Source organism: Malaclemys terrapin, chromosome 12 (assembly GCF_027887155.1).
Source record: "Malaclemys terrapin pileata isolate rMalTer1 chromosome 12, rMalTer1.hap1, whole genome shotgun sequence".
Taxonomy (NCBI): Eukaryota; Metazoa; Chordata; order Testudines; family Emydidae; genus Malaclemys; species Malaclemys terrapin.
This window is the reverse complement of record NC_071516.1, coordinates 41,470,592-41,495,187: the sequence shown is the minus strand read 5'-3', so window position 1 is coordinate 41,495,187 and position 24,596 is coordinate 41,470,592. Positions and strand designations below refer to the sequence as shown.

The 24,596-nt window shown below is 43.8% G+C and overlaps 1 pseudogene; it reads left to right on the top strand.

Moving 5' to 3' along the window:
* The first annotated feature begins 4,165 nt into the window (after positions 1–4,165).
* LOC128847129 (olfactory receptor 14A16-like) lies at positions 4,166–5,100 on the top strand (annotated as a pseudogene).
* The last annotated feature ends 19,496 nt before the right edge of the window (positions 5,101–24,596 follow it).

Genomic DNA, 24,596 nt, shown 5'->3' with positions numbered 1-24,596 from the left:
TGTCTTGAAGTTCTCAGACTATTTTTTAGAACACATGCACTGTATACCAGTAGAGCGATTGTGTTGTGGAAAGTTCCTCTCTCATTTGTGATCCACTGCCTCTCCATCCAGATGAAATTATGGGGACTACCCACATTGCCCATTCAACATCACATAACATCCCAGCATAAGCTACAGAAATTGTTCATATGGAAATATGACATTAGGATAGCATTGGTAACAGTATTAAGGGTTAAGCACTGTAGACCTAGCCTAGGGCCCCAGCTCCAGGAGTCATGGAATTACAGCAGAATCTCAGGGTTTTTTTGTTTTTTTAAACAATTATAATTTTCTATTCTTCGTGGGCTAGAAAGCTTGAAAACAACCCATAACTAAGATGATAGCAAATGTAACCAATACAACATCTGCCTGAGTCTGCAGAGAGCCTGATACTGTGAAAATGTTAACGCCAGATGGGGAGTTAACACTACCACATGGATCAATTCTGGGAGATACAACCCAGTTTTATACAGATGTGGCACAACTTCTCACCACTCTTTCTAGGAATACCTCTGAAGTTGCCTGTCTCATGCTGAAGTAGGTGTTTTCTCTGGGTGGGTGTCCGTGACTGTGCCTTTCCCCACTCTCTGATCCCTCACCATCCCTGTTATGTTAATTAGCCGCCCCAGACCTAATGTGTATATTCATCAGCCAATTTCCCAGCTGGGTGCCCACATGATACATTTCTTTCTATGAACCATGATCTCAAGATCTTAGACTATTTATTCAGTCTCTCTGACATACCTACAATCAGTGTGAAATAAAGTTTTAAGATGACCTCCAGTATTACACCTGCAGTCTAATGTGCCTTTTATTTTTGTGTTGGCGATCCTAGAATTGCTGAAAGAAAGAAAGAAAGAAAGCCAGGCCATCCATCCCTATAAAAGTTGAAATTCAGATACAGAAAAATCTCTGCAACACTGAATTCCTCCAAAGTTCTGTCCTCAGTGGGAATGAATTGCTCCTTAACCATTAAAAGTTACACTCTGGCAATTAATCATAGAGTTAGAAGGGACCTCAGAAGGTCATCTAATCCAACCCCCTGCTCAAAGCAGGATCAATCCCCAACTATTTTTTTTTTTTGCTCCAGATCCCTAAGTGGCCACCTCAAGGATTGAAATCACAAACCTGGGTTTAGTAGGCCAATACTCAAACCACTGACCTATCTCTCCCCCCAAATTTTAATAATACCAGTATATTGAGATATACCTATCTCATAGAGCTGGAAGGGACCTGAAAAGGTCAACAAGGCCAGCCCCCTGTCTTCACTAGCAGGACCAAATACTGATTTTTTAGCAGGCCAATGCTCAAACCACTGAGCAGTCTCTCCCTTCCTCCCTCCTATGGGGCAAAGAGCTAAGTCCATGTCAACTGGATAGCAACTTTAGTCTTCTATTTAGTTCAGGTTCACAGGCAAATAAAATGATTTTAAATTGTTTTAGAGGACATATCCCCAGCTGGTGTAAATCAGCAGTAGCTCCAGTGGAGTTAATGAGGCCTGATTCCCAACTGGTGAAAACTGACATAGCTGCATCGCTGTTTTAGGGCCAGATCCCCAGCTAATGTAAAATTAAGTAGCTCCATTGAAATCAAAGGGCCACATCTCCACTTGGTTTAAAAAGCCCTAACTCATCAGAACTCAATGGAACTGTGTCAATTTACACCATTTTAGGACATTGCGCTGAGCTTTTACTGTTTGCCTCCGGCTACCTCTTAGTGACCAACATCAAACAGCCAGAGCAGCCTCAGCTGTGGGTTCCTCTTGTGGCTGCATCCCAAGAGCTGCTGCCAAAATGCAGGAGGAAAAAAAATCTCTTCTCCCCCAAAGCTGTTTATGTGGCATTAATGAAGGAACAAGCTATTCCAGGCCAGCTGGGGCTCTAGTGCCTCTGTGCGGTTGTAGGTCACATGTCTGTACTACCAATATATATTCTATTCTGCAATCCCCTTGAGATGCCACATGGGACTCAGCCCTGCCTTGTTTTTAACCCAGGGTCCTTTCAGGGATGCTGCCATCATATGAGATTCAGGCTGGGTGCTCTTCCCCCTCTGTGGGGTTAGGGTAAGCTAGGGCAGCTTGTCAGGGTGGTTTGTTCCTGAGGTGAGATCAGATTCAGCTATTTAGCTCCAGCAAGGTATATCCTAGGCTATGACTGTGTCTGAATCCTGCACAGTTGAAGATCAATTTCAGAGCTCGGAGAGGCTTCCAATCCCCTTTAGTTCTTCACCTTTCAACCAAGCCTGCCCAAAGAGGGGAGCACCCATCTGTGAAGTCGGTCCCTGTCTGCTAGGAACTGCAGAGAGAGCCAGCAACTCAGGAAATATGGTTAAGGTTCTGGGAGACAGCAGCTTGATAACACAGTGATGAGGCATTACTGCAAAGACAGGCAGTGACTGAAGAATCCTGGAGGTGGACTGTCCAGTGCTTCAAAGGCTGGGAAACTTTCCACAGAGACCAACACTGTAACTCTGCTATTTCGGTTAAATATGTGTGGGAGCTAATATAGTGGAGCAATGTAATACTAGAACTAGGAGTTTCAATTGGAACTCTTTAAAACCTTTACTATCGCTCAAGAAAACATGTAGAGCTGCTCATTTTTTCCCAGCATAAGAATTTCTATTTTCATTGAAATTCTAGAAACCAAACCATTTTTTTGGTGTTGTGTATTGAGAACCAAACTATTGCAGTTAAAAATGCTGAAAACTTAAAAATTTTCAGTTTTTTTTTAAAGAAAAAGATTTTTCCAATACTTACGTTGATTTTAAGGATAGCACAACCTATCATAAAAATGTTTTCAATTTAAAGCCCATTTTTCCTTTGAAATAATTTAAACAGAAAATATCTGAATTCCCATATTGAAAACTAATATTTAAGCCAGTGGGCCAGCATTCATCTTGTCCAATAACACCCTCTATTCCAATCACATTTATTGCTGTTTCAAAGAGATTTGTGCAGGATGGTAAAACTGAGAAAGAGGCAATGTTAGTATCCTCAGACTATGTTTTATACATGCAGTCACCTTTAATCCCAGGCACAGAGAATTAAAGCCCCCAGCCAAAGCCTGTCTCCGCTAAATTACATAGAAGAGGGCAATGTGACTAGCTCCCAGATCTCCTGTTCTAGAACCATATCCTCTGTCTCACACTGATGCCTGCTAAACAAAAATACTCAGGTGGAGAGCACACAAACATAGTAAGACACAGCTTATGTCCCAGAGATTTTACAACTGAAGTAGACAGAACAGAGAAAGGGAGGGAAGGGGAATAGAGGTATGAGGAGGGTAAGTAACTGGCCCAAGGTAACATAGCAGGTCCATGGCAGAACCAAGAATAGAAACGAAGTCTCCTGATGGCCACTGAATGGCCAAGGCCAGATATACAGTCACAGCGGGAAATTACACAACACAGATGTAGCTGAGCCATGCTATTTGCCCCTCACTACACAGAGATGGAAATGCAGCTTGGATATGGTGCCACAGATCAGTTTTGGAAACAGGCACGAGGCCGACTGTGTGGTGTTGCAGTGGGATTCTTACAACTGAGCTGTCATTGGGAATGCTTTCCGAGTCCATAACTTTTTAAGGCCCTGCTTGAGAAAGCCCTGGCTGGGATGATTTAGTTGGGGATTGGTCCTGCTCTGAGCAGGGGGTTGGACCAAATGACCTCCTGAAGTCTCTTCCAACCCTAATATTCTAAGATTCTATTATTCCATGTCATATCTCCTCAGAAACTGGAAATCGGGCAACATTACCTTTTTAATACATTACCTCAACATCCAAGTTTGCATATTTTCCCAGTGGTGGAAATATCTTGGCAAGATCATTGGGGTTTGATGTGCTTTGCTCCATCCTTCACACAGCATTTTATCAAACCACATCCTAAGCCAGATCTTCGGATGGTGTAAACTGATTCAGTTCCATTGACATTAAGGGACCCATGCCAATTTGCACATGTGTGATAACTCACAACTCCTAGTTAATAGGAGTGACAAGTGCTGTGCATCATTGACACTCACATCATGAGATATTGCACCGTGGAATCAGTGCCACTCCCTCTGTCACTGTAGTCCCCACCATTGTCTTTGTCCTTCTCTCCACAACCATCTCACAATTAACTGGGAAAGAAAATGTCCAACCAAACCATGGTGACCAAATTCCTTCTCCTGGGATTCTCTGACATTCAGGAACTGTACATTTTGCACTTTGTAGTGTTTCTAGTGATTTACCTGGCAGGCCTGATGGGGAATCATCTCATCATCATAGTTGTAGCCCTCGACCACCATCTTCACACCCCATGTACTTCTTTCTGATGAATCTGTCCATTATAGACCTCGGCTCCATCTCTGTCACCATCCCCAAATCCATGGTCAATTCCATCATGAACACCAGGTCAATTTCTTATCCTGGATGTGTCGCCCAAGTCTTTCTCTTATTAGTCTTCATTGCAGCTGATCTTGCCTTACTCACCATCATGGCATACGACCGATACGTCGCCATCTGCCAACCACTGCACTATGAGAGCATAATGAACAGGCGAGCTTGTGTCCAAATGGCAGCCAGTGCCTGGATTACTGGTAGTGTGTACTCTGCAGTGCACACTGGGAACACTTTCAGGTTGCCCTTCTCCCAGTCCAATGTCATCAACCATTTGTTCTGTGAAATCGCCCAGCTACTCTAGCTCGCCTTCTCTGACTCCTATCTCAGTGAAGTTGGGGCTATTGCTTTTAGTGTGTTTTTAAATTTAAGCTGCTTTGTTTTTATAATTGTGTCTTATGTTCAGATCTTCAAAGCAGTGCTGAGCATCCCCTCTGAACAGGGCAGGCGTAAAGCCTTCTCCACCTGCCTCCCTCACCTCACAGTGGTTTCTTTGTTACTTTGCACTGGCTTCTTTGAGTACCTGAAACCCACCTCCAGCTCAGCATCAAATATGGATCTCATGATGGGTGTTCTCTATACCCTGGTGCCTCCAATAATGAATCCGGTCATCTACAGCATGAGGAACAAGGAGATCAAAGTTGCATTAAAGAAACTGATTGTGTGGAGGTTATTCACCAAGAATTAAAATGTCCATCATTGGTACTTGATTGAGATTTCATTTTGAGCTTCTTTATGAATAAAATCAACTGATGACAAAATTGTTTCCTTGAGAACATAGGGTGCAATCTGTTTATGAGATCATAAAATGCGGACTCACTCCACTGAAGTAAAGTGAGTTAATTTAGAATTACACCAGTGTAAAAAAGATCAGAATCTAAATATTTATCCATAAATGTACATGCACACCTACCTATCTGCCTAATACTGCTAACATCACCTTGCTTTCTGAGCATGTTGCACAGAATATCAATAGCCATAGCTAAGTCACTAGTGAACTTCATGAACTTTCTGGTGCTTCTCCTTTTTGAGGGCGATAAAATTTGTGATCGGGGTATGAGAGGTTTGGCTTGTTTGTTTGCTTGATTGTTTCTTTTTCATGTTGTTTCATTTTATTTATTCATTTGTTGACTTGTTTCTTTGTTCCAGGTGACTTTCGGGGGGTAGGAATTTGCAGGGTGGAATATGTTTGATTAAATCTTCATATCCATTCATTCAATTTGGCAATGTCAATGTCTTTGAAAGGGTTTTCTGGGTGACTTGGAATTTTCCTTTCCTTAATAATGAAGAATTAAAAAAAGTTTCTGTAGGTGTGTGGATAGCTGAATTCCTGTATAAATGATTATTTTAATGCTGATGGGTTTTTATTGTCTTATTTATGATATTATAGGGCACCTACACCTTATAAAAGATGTATATTATCTTTTTTATTTCAATAAATATATACTGTATTCTTCTTGCTATGGTGAAAAGACATTTTGGAAGAGAAAGCTATTGCCATATTTCCTAAAGACAAACTGAGTCTGGGTAATAAACATAAATGTTTATCCTACCAAACAACTGCAGTGATCGAATTGGAATCGCTCATATTTTTTCTTATGTTATGCTTTGTTCCTACAGTGGTAAATAAACTTACTACTGGTCACAGCTCCTGTGGGAAGAACTGCAGGTACCAAGCACGGTGGGAGAAATAACGGTGGGCGCACAAATTGCTATAGGCTGGGACCCAATTTGAAGGGAGAATCACATCATTGAACTCTAAAAGAGGGACAGGCACAAGACGGAGACATGGGGTGTCCACTCAAAGACCAGAGCGGAAAGCAGAGTTTATTCTAACCTTATAACCATAACAAATGGGATTTAGCCATTTGCTTGAAAGGGTAGGTTGGGATTTGGCCAATGGTCTCTCATCCACAGGAGGATCGAATTATGTCTACATCACAGAAGTAGGCTGCATTATTATTGTTATTATTATTTATCATTTATTATACCATGTTTGTGCATGGTTTGTATACTGCATATGTATTTAAAACTCAGTTCCTTTGAATATTCTGAACTAAGGTACTAATCTTGAAAAACTCATAAGCCTGTGCTTAATGTTAAATATGAATCATTGGATCATAGAATATCAGGGTTAGAAGAGACCTCAGGAGTCCAATCCGCTGCTGAAAGCAGGACCAACACCAACTAAATCATCCCAGGACGGGCTTTGTCAAGCTGGGCCTTAAAAAGCTCTAAGGAAGGAGATTCCATCACCTCCCTAGGTAACTCATTCCAGTACTTCACTACCCCCCTAGTGAAATAGTGTTTCCTAATATCCAAACTAGACCTCCCCCACTGCAACTTGAGACCATTGCTCCTTGGTCTGTCATCTACCACCACTGAGAATAGCTAGCGCCATCCTCTTTGAAACCCCCCTTCAGGTAGTTGAAGGCAGCTATCAAATCCCCCTTATTCTTCTCTTCTCCAGAATAAATAACCCCAGTTCCCTCAGCCTTTCCTCGTAAGTCATGTGTCCCAGCCCCCTAATCAGTTTTGTTGCCCTTCGCTGGACTCTCTCCAATTTGTCCACATCCCTTCTGTAATAGGGGGACTGAAACTGGACACAATACTCCAGGTGTGGCCTCACCAGTGCCAAATACGGGGGAAAATCACTTCCCTCGATCTGCTGGCAATGCCCCTACTAATACAGCCCAATATGCCATTGGCCTTCTTGGCAACAAGGTCACACTGCTGACTCATATCCAGCTTCTGGTCCACTGTAATCCCGAGGTCCTTTTCTACAGAACTGCAGTTTAGCCAATTGGTCCCCAGCCTGTAGCAGTGCATGGGATTCTTCCATCCTAAGTGTAGGACTTTGCACTTGTCCTTGTTGAACCTCATCAGATTTCTTTTGGCACAATCCTCCAACTTGTCTAGGTCACTCTGGACCATATCCCTACCCTCCAGTTCATCTTCCTCTCCCCCCAGCTTAGTGTCACATGCAAACTTCCTGAGGGTGCAATTCATCCCATCATCCAGATCATTAATAAAGATGTTGAACAAAACTGGCCCCAGAACCAACCCCTGGTGCACTCCACTTGATAATGGCTGCCAACTAGACATCAAGCCATTGATGACTACTCCTTGAGCCCAACAGTCTAGCCAGCTTTCTATGCACCATATAGTCCATTCATCTAATCCATACTTTTTTAACTTGCTGACAAGATTACTGTGGGAGACCGTATCAAAAGTTTTCCTAAAGTCAAGATATATCACATCCACCACTTTCTCCATATCAAAAGAGCCAGATATCTCATCATATAAGGCAATCAGGTTGGTCAGGCATGACTTGCCCTTGGGGAATACATGTTGACTGTTCCTGATCACCTTCCTCTCCTCAAAGTGCTTCAAAACGGATTCCTTGAGTACCTGCTCCATGATTTTGCTGGGGACTTAAGTTTGGCTGACCGGTCTGAAGTTCCCTGGATTCTCTTTCTTCCCTTTTTTAAAGATGGGCACTGTATTTGCTTTTTTCCTGTCATCCGGGACCTCCTCCGATCACCACAAATTTTCAAAGCAAATGGCCAATGGTTCTGCAATCACATCAGCCAAACTCCCTCAGCACCTTTGAATGCATTAGATCTGGACCCATGGACTTGTGGACATCCAGCTTTTCTAAATAGTCCTTAATATGTTCTTTCACCACTGAGGGATGTTCACCTCTTTCCCATTCTGTGTTGCCCTGTCCAGCAGTCTGGGAGCTGACCTGGTCTGTGAAGACCAAGGCAAAAAAAAGCATTGAATACTTCAGCTTTTTCCACATCCTCTGTCACTATGTTGCCTCCCCCATTCAGTAAGGGTCCCACACTTTCCCTGACCTTCTTCTTGTTGTTAACATACCTGTAGGAACTTTTCTTGTTGCCCTTCAAATCCCTTACTAGCTGCAACTCCAATTGTGGCTTGGCCTTCCTGATTACAGCCCTGCATGCTCTAGCAATATTCCTCCAAATTCCTCCAAAGTCAGCTGTCCAAATTCCACTTCTTATAAGCTTCCTTTTTTAATTTAAGCTCACCGAAGATTTCACTGTTAAGCCAAGCTTGTCGCCTGCCATATTTTCTACTCTGTCTGCACATTGGGATGGTTTATTCATGCAACCTCAATAAAGATTCTTTAAAATACAGCCAGCTCTTGTGGATTCCTTTCCCCCTTATATTAGTCTCCCAGGGGATCCTGCCCATCAGTTCCCTGAAGGAGTGAAAGTCTGTTTTTCTGAAGTCCAGGATCCGTATTTTGCTACTCTCCTTTCTTCCTTTTGTCAGGATCCTGAACTCAACCATCTCATGGTCACTGCTGCCTAGGTTGCCACACACTTCTACTTCCCCTACCAATACTTTCCTGTTTGTAAGCAGCAGAATAAGAGGAGCATGGCCCCTAGCTGGTGTAGTAAGATGAGGCCCTGAAATATAAATTATTGTGTCAGAGGCCTAGTCTGAGGCCTGAAGCCTGCACCAAAGTACTTCCAGGCACTGCTAAGCAAAAGCTGGGCTGTGAGCCAGAGGCAGGCCCCGCTCACAGAAGTTGGCGAGAAGAAGGTTGTTAGAAGCAGGTGCTTAATGTGTAAGTGCTAATAAGAGGAACTTGTGCCAAGATGGCACCTGGACAGCCCGATACAAGGACACTCCATAGACATAAGAAGGAACAGGCAGGTGAATCTTAAAGACAGGACAGAATGATGGATAGATCTGTATGTCTGGAACAACATGATTAAAGGGGAGACAGCACCCTAATGAGCCAAGATGCTGTACCTCAATACGTCAGGAGGGATGAGTAATTTGTCCTACAACTGTATAAAAGTAGGTCCCGGAGTGCGTATCTTTGGCCAGCCTAGGGGGCAGTGGAAAGTCCCTCCACTGACTGAGCTGTGTCCATTGCCAGGGGGCACATATTCGTAGTGTGTCCTGTAGAGTCTATAGGAAACTATTACTGTGCTTCATTTAACAATAAACCTGGCTCGGGTTCCTTCGTACCTTCCTAGAGTCTGTGGTGATTGGGGGTTCTCTCGGGGTCTGCTGTGTCAGCTATCTGCACAGAGCTGGGGCAGCACACAGAGGGAACATGCACGGAGCCGACTGTTATCATCATTGAACAAGAGCAGAGCACCACACTGGTAGCTGCTGAAAACAGTTGGTTCCTCCAGCACTTGTACCAGGAAGTTGTTCCCATCACGTTCCAAAAACTTTCTGGATTGTAATAATAATTAATGGAAATAACCCATCTCCTAGAACTGGAAGGGACCTTGAAAGATCATTGAGTCCAGCCCCCTACCTTCACTAGCAGGACCAAGTACTGATTTTGCCCCAGATCCCCAAGTGGCCCCCTCAAGGATTGAATTCACAACCCTGGGTTTAGCAGGCCAATGCTCAAACCACTGAGCTATCCCTCCCCCAATTGTCTGTGTATTGCTGTATTGCTCTCCTAGTAGATGTCAGGGTGATTGAAATCCCCCATTAGAACCAGCACCTGTGATCTGGAAACTTCAGCTAGTAGTCCAATGAAAGCCGCATCTACCTCATCCTTCTGATCTGGTGATCTATAGCACATGCCCACCACGACATCAACCTTGTTGCTCTTGCCTCTAAACTTAACCCAAAGACTCTTAACAGGCTTTTCTCCAGTTTCATACTGGATCTCTGAGCAATCTTACTGCTCTCTTACATACAATGCAATTCCTTCACCTTTCCTCCCCCACCTGTCTTTCCTGTACAGTTTATATCCATCCATGACAGTGCTCCAGTCATGTGAACTGCCCCACCAAGTTTCTATTATTCCAATCACATCAGAGTCCCTTGATTGTGCCAGGACTTCCTACTCTTTCTGCTTGTTTCCCAGGCTTCTTGCATTCGTCTACATTCACCTAAGATAACTAGCCAATTGCCCTGCTTTCTCAGTATGAATCAGGAGGTTTCCGGTCTTGTACCCTCCTCCTTGTGTTTCCTCCTGGTATCCCACTTCACAACTTAACTCTGGGCTTAGGTCACAATCCCCAGAGAACCTAGTTTAAAGCTCTCCTCACTATGTTAGCAAGCCTGCCTGCAAAGATGCACTTCCCTCTCTTCGGTAGGTGGATCCCATCTCTTCCTAGCAATCCTTCTTCCTGGAACAACTTCCCATGGTTGAAGAATCCAAAGCCCTCTCTTTGACATCACCTGCGGAACCACACATTCACCTCCACAATTCAACAGTCCCGACCTAGTCCTTTTCCTTCAACAGGGGGGATGGACAACAACACGACTTAGAATCAAAGAATCATAGAATCAAAGAATATCAGGGTTGGAGAGACCTCAGGAGGTCATCTAGTTCAACCCCCTGCTCAAAGCAGGACCAATCCCCCACTAAATCATCCCAGCCAGGGCTTTGTCAAGCCTGACCTTAAAAACCTCTAAGGAAGGAGATTCCACCACCTCCCTAGGTAACCCATTCCAGTGCTTCACCACCCTCTAAGCGAAAAACTTTTTCCTAATATCCAACCTAAACCTCACCCACTTCAACTTGAGACCATTACTCCTTATTCTGTCATCAGGAACCACTGAGAACAGTCTAGATCCATCCTTTTTGGAACCCGCTTTCAGGTAGTTGAAGGCAGCTATCAAATCCCCCCTCAGTCTTCTCTTCTGCAGACTAAACAATCCCAGTTCCCTCAGCCTCTCCTCATAAGTCATGTGCTCCAGCCCCCTAATCATTTTTGTTGCCCTCTGCTGAACTCTTTCCAATTTTTCCACATCCTTCTTGTAGTGTGGGGCGAAAAACTGGACACAGTACTCCAAATGAGGCCTCACAAATGTTGAATAGAGGGGAATATTCACGTCCCTCGATCTGCTGGCAATGCCCCTACTTATACAGCCAAAAATGCCATTAACCTTCTTGGCAACAAGGGCACACTGTTGACTCATATCTAGCTTCTCATCGACTGTAACCCCTAGGTCCTTTTCTGCAGAACTGCTTCCTAGCCATTCGGTCCCTAGTCTGTAAGAGTGCATGGGATTCTCCTGTCCTAACTGCATGACTCTGCACTTGTCCTTGTTGAACCTCAGCAGCTTTCTTTTGGCCCAATCCTCTAATTTCTCTAGGTCCCTCTGTATCCCATCCCTACCCTCTAGCATATCTAACACTCCTCCCAGGTTAGTGTCATCTGCAAACTTGCTGAGAGTGCAGTCCACGCCATCCTCCAGATCATTAATGAAGATATTGAACAAAACTGGCCCTAGGACTGACCCCAGGGGCACTCCACTTGAAACCAGCTGCCAGCTAGACATGGAGCCGTTGATCACTACCCATTGAGCCCGACAATCTAGCCAGCTTTCTATCGACCTTATAGTGCATTCATCCATCTCATACTTCTTTAACTTGGTGGCAAGAATACTGTGGGACACCTTATCAAAAGCTTTGCAAAAGTCAAGGAATAACACATCCACCGTTTTCCCCTCATCCACAGAGATAGTTATCTGTTCATAGAAGGCAATTTGGTTAGTCAGGCATGACTTGCCCTTGGTGAATCCATGCTGACTGTTCCTGATTACTTTCCTCTCCTCCAAGTGCTTCAGAATTGATTCCTTGAGGACCTGCTCCATGACTTTTCCAGGGACTGAGGTGAGGCTGACTGGCCTGTAGTTCCCCGGATCCTCCTCCTTCCCTTTTTTAAAGATGGGCACTACATTAGCCTTTTTCCAGTCATCCAGGACCTTCCCCGATCGCCATGAGTTTTCTAAAGATAATGGCCAATGGCTCTGCAATCACATCCGCCAACTCCTTTAGCACCCTTGGATGCAGCGCATCTGGCCCCATGGGCTTGTGCTCATCCAGTTTTTGAAATATTCCTGAACCACTTCTTTCTCCACAGAAGGCTCATCACCTTCTCCCCATACTGTGCTGCCCAGCAGGAGCTGACCAGTCTAGGAGCTGACCTTGTTCATGAAGACAGAGGCAAAAAAATTGTACATTAGCTTTTTCCACATCCTCTGTTACTAGGTTGCCTCCCTCATTCAGTAAGGGGCCCACACTTTCCTTGACTTTCTTCTCGTTGCTAAAATACCTGAAGAAACCCTTCTTGTTACTCTTAACATCTCTTGCTAGCTGCAACTCCAAGTGTGATTTGGCCTTCCTGATTTCATTCCTGCATGCCTGAGCAACATTTTTATACTCCTCCCTGGTCATTTGTCCAATCTTCCACTTCTTGTAAGCTTCTTTTTTGTGTTTAAGGTCAGCAAGGATTTCACTGTTAAGCCAAGCTGGTCGCCTGCCATATTTACTATTCTTTCTACACATTGGGATGTTTTTTTCCTGCAACCTGAATAAAGACTCTTTAAAATACAGCCAGCTCTCCTGGACTCCTTTCCCCCTCATGTTATTCTCCCAGGGGATCCTGCCCATCAGTTCCCTGAGAGAGTCAGAGTCTGCTTTTCTGAAGTCCAGGGTCCTCATTCTGCTGCTCTCCTTTCTTCCTTGTGTCAGGATCCTGAACTTGACCATCTCATGGTTACTGCCTTCCAGGTTCCCATCCACTTTTGCTTCCCCTACTAATTCTTCATGGTTTGTGAGCAGCAGGTCTAGAAGAGCTCTGCCCCTAGTTGGTTCCTCCAGGACTTGAACCAGGAGATTGTCCCCTACACTTTCCAAAAACTTCCTGGATTGTCTGTGCACCTCTGTATTGCTCTCCCAGCAGATATCAGGGTGGTTAAAGTCTCCCATGATAACCAGGGCCTGTGATCTAGTAACTTCTGGTAGTTGCCAGAAGAAAGCCTCGTCCACCTCATCCCCCTGGTCTGGTGGTCTATAGCAGACTCCCACCACAACATCACCCTTGTTGCTCACACTTCTAAACTTAATCCAGAGACTCTCAGGTTTTTCTGCAGTTTCATATCGGAGCTCTGAGCAGTCATACTCCTCTCTTACATACAGTGCAACTCCCCCACCTTTTCTGCCCTGCCTGTCCTTCCTGAACAGTTTATATCCATCCATGACAGTACTCCAGTCATGTGAGTTATCCCACCAAGTCTCTGTTATTCCAATGACATCATAGTTCCTTGACTGTGCCAGGACTTCCAGTTCTCCCTGCTGGTTTCCCAGGCTTCTTGCATTTGTGTATAGGCACTTAAGATAACTCATCGATCGTCCCTCTTTCTCAGCATGAGACAGGAGTCCTCCCCTCTTGCACTCTCCTGCTTGCGCTTCCTTCCAGTATCCCATTTCCCCACTTACCTCAGTGCTTTGGTCTCCTTCCCCCGGTGAACCTAGTTTAAAGCCCTCCTCACTAGGTTATCCATCCTGCTTGCAAAGATGTTCTTCCCTCTCTTCATTAGGTGGAGGCCGTCTCTGCCTAGCACTCCTCCTTCTTGGAGCACCATCCCATGGTTGAAGTATCCAAAGCCTTCTCTCCAGCACCATCTTCATAGCCATTCGTTGTGCCTCAAACTCCTTTATCCTTCCTTCCAGAGCCACATAGTATGCAGTGAGATGCTCAGCATCATTCTTGGAAGTATCATTGGTGTCCACATGGAGAAGTAGGAAGGGGTAGTGGTCCGAGATCTTGATCAGTCTCGGCAGACACTCCGTCACATCCTGGAGTCTAGTTACAGGCAAGAATGAAATGAGAGAAGTCCCATTGAAGGCTTACAGCTAAACATACGTTAAGTGCCATTTTTGTTTGTTTGTTTTTGGATTAGTGGTATGGATGTGATTTTCAATTGGACCTATTGGAATTAGAAATTAGTATTGCCTAAAATCGCTAAATATGCCAGTGGCAAAACAAGGAGCCAAAGCCCATGGGAGTTACATTTGGGGGTGCAGAACAAAAGTTACATTTGCAAACATGACTCCAAACAATTATTTCAAATATTGCCTTAATCACAACAAGACATCAAATACAAACATTGATGGATCCCTAAAATGACCTGGAGTTGTCACACAACACACTGATGTATTGTATGCCCCAGCTTTAAACTCATCCCTACATAACCCACCACAACGTCTGATTGGCAACAATTGTCCATCTTGATGGATATCACAGTCTCCATGGAGAGAACATGAAGTGACTGGGTCTGGGAGATCGAACTAACCTCTCCCACTTCTGAGGTGGTACCTTCAGATCATGATTGGTTCTTGGTCTTTGCTGAGGCTGCTCACATGGGGTCGAAAGACTCTAGTTTGGATGGTTGGGATATTTGGTGAGTGAACTCATGACATGTCCAAGGAGTTGATGCACAACACCAATCTTTTTATTTGTATTTCTAGTACTTCCTTTTTATTCCCCATAACTCTCACATTAGAAGACATACATCTAAGGTGTCTGTTAGATTTCCCCTCTGTGTTCTCACTTGTGTCTCCTTTGTTCATGATTCGATGTCCCACCTTTCCCCCAGAATCCAACCCTTCACCCAGGCCTCCATGTTCTGGACTACCTGTGGGATTTTGTTTCCTGCCCCCTTCAAACTTTGTATAAACCCAGCCTCACTAGGTTAGCCAGACTGTACACAAAGATATTTTGCTGTTTCTTCAATAGATGGACCCCAACTCTGCTCAGCAGTCCTTCTTCTCAGAACAGTATCCCATGGCTTATTGAATCTGAAGCCATCCTGGTGACACCATCTGTGCAGCCAGGCATTCACCTTCTGGACGTATCAGTTTCTGCCTGGGCCCCTACCCTCATCTGGGAGGACCAAAGATAACACCACCTGCCCCCAGCTCCTTCACTCTCACTTCCAGAGCCCAGTAGTCACAGCTGATCTGCTCAGGGTTATACCTCGCAGATATCATTACTTCCCACATAGATGTAGTAATAGTGATTAGGGGGGCGGATAATCCTTAAGAATCATTCCATAATGTCTCAGATACAGGCCTCTGGCAGACAGTACACCTCTTGGGAATCCAGGTCAGGCAGGCAGATGGCCAGAGTCATTAAAGCAAACCTTCCAGTCAAGGCAGCATGACCTAATGTTCAGAATCAATACAGTTGCCCCACTCTATGGGATTGTGTGGCCTATTGGCCCATTGGGGAAGTGAGGCACCACTGAGGGGTTTGTGGTGCCCAGGGTAAGGGGACTCGGGCCCTCTCTTCTTCTCCAAGTCCCAGCCCTGGGCCCTGGCAGTGGTCAGGGTACTCAGCACTGAGTCAGTGGGCATCCTCCTGAAACACGCTGACTGGTTCCCCAGTTCACTCACCAGAGAAAAAGTCTAAGTCTCCTGGGCTGCTTCCTACCCTTTCTCCCTCGGCGATGCTCTACGGCTCCCCTGGGTCTCTGGGGTCCTCAAGTGGCATAGCTCCTGCTGGCATGGATTCTTCTCTGGGCTCCTCAGGTGGTCTGGGGTCAGTCTGGAGCTCTGCATACTGTGGATCTGTATTTGGATCCTGGAGCAGCTCCCTGGAGAGAGCCTGCAGTCTGCATCCTCCCCCTTCAGCAACCTGCCCACATTGAGTTGGGCTGCTTCCTTTTATAGTCTGCCTCCAGGCTGAACATGCCCAGCAGAGTCAGAGAGCCGGGGCTTCCTCAGCCTGAAAAGCACTGTTAATCCTTTAGGGGCTGGTTCAAGGTAGGTACACCCCATCACACCTGGTCAGAATCCTCACCGGTGAAAGTTTATTACCCAGTCCGCCACTCTATAAAGGAAAGTCAACATGCACCAGCTTCATTACACTGAGCAGATTCCCGAAGCACTTCAAGCATAACACACTGTTTTAGGTAAAACATAAAACAGATTTATTAACTACAGGAAGATAGATTTTAAGTGATTATAATAATAAACATACAGATCAAAGTTGGTTACCCAATAAATAAAAGCAAAATTACAATCTGAGTTCTATAAACTAGACAGGATTTGACTCAAACAATGTCTCAACCTGATGGCATAGTTCCTTCAAACACAGGCTGGGATTCCTCTTTTCAGCCTGGGACCATCTCTCCCGTTCAAAGCCTTTGTCAACAAGATGTCTTTACAGGTGTTGAGTTGTGGGGGGAATGAGACCAAGCAATGATGTCACTTCCCCCTTTATAGCTTCCTCCAGCTTCCTGGAAAGATCCTTTGCTGTGATGCGCGTAAAGCAGTCTCCATTCTGTAAATGCTTCCTCTGAGAAGCCTTCATTGTATACAGAACTTGTGATGGTCCTTGGTAGTGTGGATTTCCCTTAATAGGCCATCAACAATGGCTGTCTTCTCCATTCTTCTACCTGAAATGCTGGTTGTGGGCATTTCCAATCTTAAAATATATTTCAGTAACACACACACAGCAAACTTCATAACTTCCCATACAGTGAAGTTATAATATCCTGTTAATATTTTTTTTGACATTAAGATTTTTGAAATGATACCTCACAAGGTATACTTTGTACAAAACCTATCATAGTCATATCCCATGGAAAATATTGGGGTGCCAGGGTACTACTTTGGAGCAGAGATTAACAAGGACATGATAGTAGTTTCCAAGTACATAAAAGATTGTTACAAGGAGGAGGGAGAAAATGTATTCTCCTTAACCTCTGAGGAGAGGATAAGAAGCAATGGGCTTAAATTACAGAAAGGGTGGTTTAGGTTGAATATTAGGGAAAACTTCTTAACTCTCAGGATGGTTAAGCACTGGAATAAATTTCCTAGGAAGGTTGTGGAATCACCATCATAGGATATTTTTAAGAGAAATGTATTCAAACACCTGTCAAGGCAGGTCTAGATAATACTTAGTCCTGCCATGTATGCAGGGAACTTGACTGGTCCTACGATTCTAGGATAAATATAGAAATAGGGCCCCGTTGCACTTATATGATGGTCACCATCTTGGCTGGTACCATGTAGTTGTATCAGGGACCACCAGATATAAGGTTGCAGTTTGATCTAAAGAGGCAGGCTCCCTGGTAGGGGTGTGACAGACTCACGGGCTCTGGAGATTGGGCGCAGAAGGGATTTGTAACACACAAATACCAGTGGGTGGCATATGTATGAGTGACTCTGTGTGGCTGCTTTATCTGAACTGAAATCACCTCCCATATCCTGGAGGCCTAGGCAGTCCAGACATTCCCACTAATCCCATGTCATTGTTATTGCAGTTTATTCTTAGTTACACATGGTCACTCAGATTCTCACACTCCAGAAACATGCTCGTTACCCAGGCTAACACAGTGTGGCTCCTTATCCCCCTCTACTGGTCAGAACTCATTCAGCAGCTTATGAGTCTGCTATTTTCTCTGTACTAGTTCACATAGTGCTTGTAGCAAAGGCAGTATGGAATCCTCCTTGAAAATCGACAGGCCCTGTGTTCAAGCCATACGTAGCTTCTATCAAAGGACATTGTCACCTAGTGCCACACAATAGAGTACAGCCAAACACACACACTACTGCACAGCCCACATATACACAAACACACATTAGTGTGTCTGCATGCAAGCACACAATCATGTTCAGGTCACGTACACATGCAAAACCACAACAGTGTCTACTCTAGATTTACACTGGTATAATCAGCATGCAGCTCTAAAGGCTTATCTGCAAAGTGGGAGGCAAGCCTAACTCATAACAATGTGGCTGTTAACCAAGAGTATTAATAGATTCCAAGGCCAGAAGGGACCATTGTGATCGTCCAGTCTGACTTCTTGACCACAAAACGTGGTAAATAGTTCCAGTGGTATTGAATTTACACCTTATTTGTAGTCTGAATTTGTCTAACTTCAACTTTCAGTCTTTGGATCATGTTATACCTTTGGCTGCTAGACTGGAGAGCCCATTATGAAGTATTTGTTTCTGTGTAGATATTTGTATATTGTGCTCAAATCAGCCCTTAACGTTCTCTTTGTTAATCTAAATAGATTGAGCTCCTTGAAAAATGTGCATGTCACATCCACAGCTTGTTTAAATTGGCATGATAGCATTGGCGTCAATAGGCCCAGTCCCTGGCAGGTGTAAATGTATGTAGCTCCATTGAAATGAGGAAACCAGATCCTCATAGGGGGTAAATTGGATAAGCGCTATCAAAATGAATAGAACTACATTGGTTTGCTAAGAATCTAGCCCTAAATGTTAAGGGCTCATTATTTTCTCACATATGCCAGTTTTATGCCAGTCTGACTCCATTGATACCATGTGGAACAGCCTTCCTAAGTGAGCAGTGGGGACAAAAAACCTAACTGGCATCAAGACTGAGCTTGATAAGCTTGTGGAGGGGATGGTATGATTAGACTGCCTACAATGGAATGTGGCCCATCTGCAACTGCCAGTAGCAAAAATCTCCAACTCCTGGAGATGGGACACTAGATGTGGAAGAGTCTGAGTTACTACAGATAATTCTTTCCCAGGTATCTATCTAGTGGGTCTTGCCCACATTCTCAAGGTCTAACTGATCACCATATTTGGAGTCAGACTGGCAGAGACCTTGGGGGATTTTCATCTTCCTCTGCGCCACAGGGCATAGGTCACATGCAGGTTTAAATTAGTGTAAATGGTGAATTCTCTGTAATTAGAAGTGTTTACACCATGATTTGAAGATGTCACTAATTCAGGCACAGACTAAGCATCTATTACAGGAGTGCATGGGTGAGGTTCTGCGGCCTGCAATGTGCAAGAGGTCAGATTAGATTATCACGATGGATCCTTCTGACGTTAAAGTCTCTGGGTCCTGATTTATATGCACAAGGGAAAGAAGCTCCCATCATTGCTTTCTGGTGTCCATAGAACAGGTGTAAGTGGCAACACAGTTTAATAGGCATTGCTTGGAAATAGAATGAAAGGCTGATTCTTCCCTCCCATGAAATGCACACCAGCTGAACTCCAGGATTGGGTAAAATCTTTTGCTGATGTAAACCAGCCCAATTGCATTGACATCAGTGAAGATAATCTGGATTTGCACTGGGGGCAACTGAGAGCAGAATCTGGCCCACTTCTGCATAAACTGTGTTGTCATGGGAAATAACTGACATGGACTGGGAAACACAAACTGAAAGGGTATTTATTGGAGAAAGACAGACAATTAATTATTGTGAATAACCTCCCCACAGTCAGTCTCCTCAATGAAGTTTTGATCTCCGTGTTCCTTATGCTGTAGATGATCGGATTTATCATTCGAGGCACTGCAGAATAGAGAGCAGCCATCATGAGATCCAGACCTGATGCTGAGCTGGAGGTGGGTTTCAGGTAGGCAAAGATGCCAGTGCAAACAAACAAGGAGACCACGGTGAGGTGAGGGAGGCAAGTGGAGAAGGCTTTATGCCAGCCCTGCTCAGAGGGGATTCTCATCACTGCTTTGAAGATCTGAACATAAGACACAATTATCAAAAAAAAAATAGCTTAAGACTATGCAAGCACTAAAACTGAGAACCCCAATTTCACTGAGGTTCAAGTCAGAGCACGCAAGCTTGAGGAACTGGGGGATTTCACAGAAGAACTGATCCACCATGTTGCCTGCACAGAAAGTGACTGTAAATGTGTTCCTGGTGTGCAGTGTAGAGTAAAGTATTCCACTGATCCAGGCACTGACTGCCATTTGGATACAAGCTCTCCTGTTCATCTCTCTCTCGTACTGCAGTGGTTGGCAGATGGCGACTTACAGGTCATATGGCATGATGGGGAGAAGGGAAAAGTCTGCTCCCATCATGAAGATGAGGAAAAAGACTTGGGCGACACATCCAGCGTAGGAAATTGAGCTGGAGTTGATTAGGGAATTGACCATGGTTTTGCGGATGGTGACAGAGATGGAGCCGAGGTCTATAATGGACAGGTTCACCAGAAAGAAGTATGTAGGGGTCTTAAGATGGTGGTCGAGAGTTACGGCTGTGATGGTGAGAGAAGGTTCCCCATCAGGGCCACCAGGTAAATCACCACAAAGTGCAAAATCTGCAGCTCCCAAACATTAGAGAATCCCAGGAATAGGAACTGGGTCACGGTGGTTCAGTTGGACATTTTCTTCCTCAGAACATTGTGCGCTGCCTCTGGAGGGAAGGAGAAGGGCAATGGTCAGGATTACATCAGTAAAATAACTCTCCTTTTGTGAAAACCATCTTAATTCACTTGAGTCAGACCCTTGGCTTGTGAAGATCGGTGTAATATGGGAATGGGAATGCAGGAACCATTGACTCCAGTTGAGTTAGTCCAGATTTACGCTGGGCAGTGAGAGGATAGTCAGGCCCATTGACTGAATGAAAATCGCTACTGATTTACACCAAGCTGAAGGAAAACAGAGTAAGGACCAACTGCTTTGTAGGGGTCTGTAAACCTTTCCACTCAGAGAAGTATAAAGTTTAGTGAATCTTATCTTCATTTCATAGAGGGGAAAATGCATACCAGAGAGCTAGAATCTGCTGTCAGATACACCAGTGTAAATCTCGGGTAATGTCACTGAAAGCAGTGGAATTACTTTGCATTTACATTGCTGCAAATAGGAGTAGCATCTACCACTGAGGTGAAAGAGCTCACCCATGGCTATACAATGACTGAGAAGTAGAATCAGGAACAGAACGCAGGATGAGTCCTGAATCCCAGTCACCTGTTCTAGCGATGACCCAACACTATCTACCCAAAACAGAAAAAAAAACGTTTTCCAGGCTGCTTTCTGACTTCTATAACCTATAGAATCCCATGACACCACTGCTCTCCCAGAAGGGGGGATTTGAACCCAGGAGTCCTCATACTGCCCAGCTCCTCCCATAATCATAGAATATTAGGGGTTGGAAAGGACCTCAGGAGGTCATCTAGTCCAACCTACTGCTCAAAGCACATCCAGTCCCCAGACAGATTTTTACCACAGTTTCATAAATGGCCCCCTCAAGGATTGAACTCACAACCCTGGGTTTAGTAGGCCAATGCTCAAACCACTGAGCTATCCCTACATATATATTGAACCCAGAGCTGGGAATAGAACCAAGAAGTTCTGACTCTAAACCACCCACCCAAATCACACCACCATATGATTCCTCTGTTAAAAAATGTAGCAATACTGCACACTGCTCTGAATAGCAGTAAGATCAGTAGTACATAAGAACAGAAGAATGGCCATACTGGGTCAGACCAGAGGTCCATCTAGCCCAGTGTCCTGTCTTCCTACAGTGGCCAATGCCAGGTGCTCCAGAGGGAATGAACAGAAAGATAATCACCAAGTAACACATCCCCTGTTGCCCATTCCCGCTTCTGGCAAACACAGGCTAGGCACACCATCCCTGCCCATCCTGGCTAATAGCCATTGATGGACCTTTCCTCCATGAATTTATCTAGTTCTTTTTTGAACCCTGTTATGGTCTTGACCTTCATAACATCCTCTGAAAAAGAGTTCCACAGGTTGACTGTGCGTTGTGTGAAAAAAAAATCCTTTTTGTTTGTTTTTAACCTGCTGCTTATTAATTTCATTTGGTGATCCCTAATTGTTGTGTTATGAGACAAGGAGTAAATAAAACTTCCTCCTTTACTTTCTCCACAGAAGTCATGATTTTATAGACCTCTATCATATCCCCCCTTAGTCATCTCTTCCAAGCTGAAAAATCACAGTTTTATTAATCTCTACTCGTATGGAAGCTGTTCCATACCCCTAAGCATTTATGTTGCCCTTTTCTAAAACTTTTCAAGTTCAAATATATCTTTTTTGAGATGGGGAGACCACATCCCCTGCAGTATTCAAAATGTGGGTGGGCCATGGATTTATATAGAGACAATATGATATTTTTTTCTATTATCTATCCTGTTCGCCTTCCTCCGCAGCATGGGGCAGGGATCGCTAGCAGGAGGGTTCTCTGCAAATTGAAGTCACCAAGACACAGGATTTGGAACTTCATCAGCAGAGTCAAGGGAAGGGTAGGGATGGTTTTGTGGCCTGCAGCATGCAGGGGGTCAGACCAGATGATCATAATGGTACCTTCTGACCTTAAAGTCTATGAGTCTATGAGTCTTTTCCTAGTGATTCGCAACATTCTGTTAGCTTTTTAACTGCCGCTGCACATTGTGTGGATGTTTTCATTTAATTATCCCCAATGACTCCAAGATCTCTTTTGATTGGTAACAGCTGATTTAGTTGGGATTATGTTTTCCAATGTGCATTACTTTGCATTTATCAACATTGAATTTCATCTGCCATTTTGTTGCCCACCTCACCCAGCTTTCCAAAGGTTCTTTGTAACTCTTCGCAGTCTGGTTTGGACTTAACTATCTCTTGTCACCTCACTGTTTACCCCTTTTTCCAGATCATTTATGAATATGTTGAATAGAACTGGTCCCAGTACAGACCACTGCAGGACACCATTATTTACCTCTCTCCATTCTGAAATTTGACCGTTTATTTCTACCCCTTTTTCCCCTTCTTTTAACTGATCCATGAGAGGACTTTCCCTCTTATATCATGACAGCTTACTTTCCTTAAGAGCCTTTGGTGAGGGACTTTGTCAAAGGCTCACAGAAAATCTAAGTACTCAAAATCCACTGGACCTCCCTTGTCCACATACTTGTTGGCCCTCTCAAAGAATTCTAGTAGATTAGTGAAGCATGATCTCCCTTTACAAAAATCACATTGATGCTTCCCCAATCAATCACGTTCATCTATGTGTCCAATCGTTCTGTTCTTTTCTGTAGTTTCAACCAATTTGCCCGGTAATGAATTAATGCTTACCAGTCTGTAATTGTCAAGATCATGTCTGGAGCCTTTTTAAAAAATTGGCATCACATTAGCTATCCTCTAGTCATTTAGTACAAAAGCTAATTTAAATGATAGGTTACAGACTACAGTTAGTAGTTCTGCAATTTCACATTTACGTTCCTTCAGAACTCTTGGGTGAATCCCATCTGGTCCTGGTGACTTATTTATGTTTAGTTTATCTTTTTTTTTCTAAAACCTCCTTTGATGACATTTCAATCTGAGACAGTTCCTCAGATTTGTCACCTAAAATTATAGCAGAATGCTGCAGGATCAAGATCCAGTAAAGATCAGGATGCCACCGAGCTGGGCTCTCTTGAATTGTCCCGCAGTTTACTTCCTTTGATATCAATGATGGTCTGTCTTGTGTTTGAACTCCAAGATTTAGCACCATCCTTTTCTTTCTCTCTTTTCCTCCCACCCAATCAATTAATGCATCGACAAGGAAGAAGATAAATGAGATTTCAGAAGGACTAATGATTACCCATTCTGGAACACTCATATCCAAGGCCACCCAATCCATCCCCCTGTTAATGTCATTGGGGTACACAAAATATTTGTCATTTGGGTATTGATTGACATTATCCTAGGTGGGACTGGTAATGCTGCCTCATTAATGTTGCGTGACACTTCTCATTATAAAGCTTTGTTTTCTGTCGCTTATAACTTTACCAAACTTTAACCACTGAAATTGCTATTTTCTATGTCAGGTGTCTAGCTCAAAACACTTGAGACATTTCCAAGAATGAAGCCAAGGGAAAATATGCTGTTCTGCTCATTTTAAGCTCTAGTGTGACCAGGCTTTGGAGACTGGAGTTGACATTTGGCATGAGGAGTCATTTTATAAAATAAAAAAAGGTCAGAAAAACAATCTAAAATAAGATATAAACTAAAATAAAATATTGAAAATTGAACAAAATGCTTCAATTTTACTGACACGTAATATTTGAACTGACACCCAAATTTAAAAAAAAAAATCATTTCAAAGGAAATTTTGAAATTTGATTACAATTTGGAATGAAAACAATTTTTTTAAATCACAGCCTATCCCATGAAATGGACTTGCTGGTTCCTGGCCAGCTCTCTAACAAAGCAATCAGATGCTGTATTGATGAGCAACATAGAAAATGGCAAGATAAAAATCAATTATTTTGTCTTTGGAGCAAGGTTACTGTAGTGTGTGGTGAATAAGGCCAGGGGCCACACACTAAAGAATGAGGAGCAAACAAAATACTGAAAAGCAGCTTACTCAGTGAGCCCTGTCCATCTTGTGCACTGAACAAGGCAGTGGTTCTGTGGAAAATGTAATACATGGTCGTATAATTAAAGACTGCATTATAACTTCATTGAAGAGGAACTAAAATTTGTTTGTTGGAAACTAGACCTAACTGGTGGACAATATAATAAGTCAATGGGGTAGTCTGACCATAATCCCATTTTGTGGTCCTTAAAAAGATGAGGGGCTCAATTGGGGAACAGACTCTTGGGAGATTCCCAGGGGACAGACTGACAGGCCTTTCCTTCAACTCCAGAGACTCTGTCCTTTGGTCATGAGCCC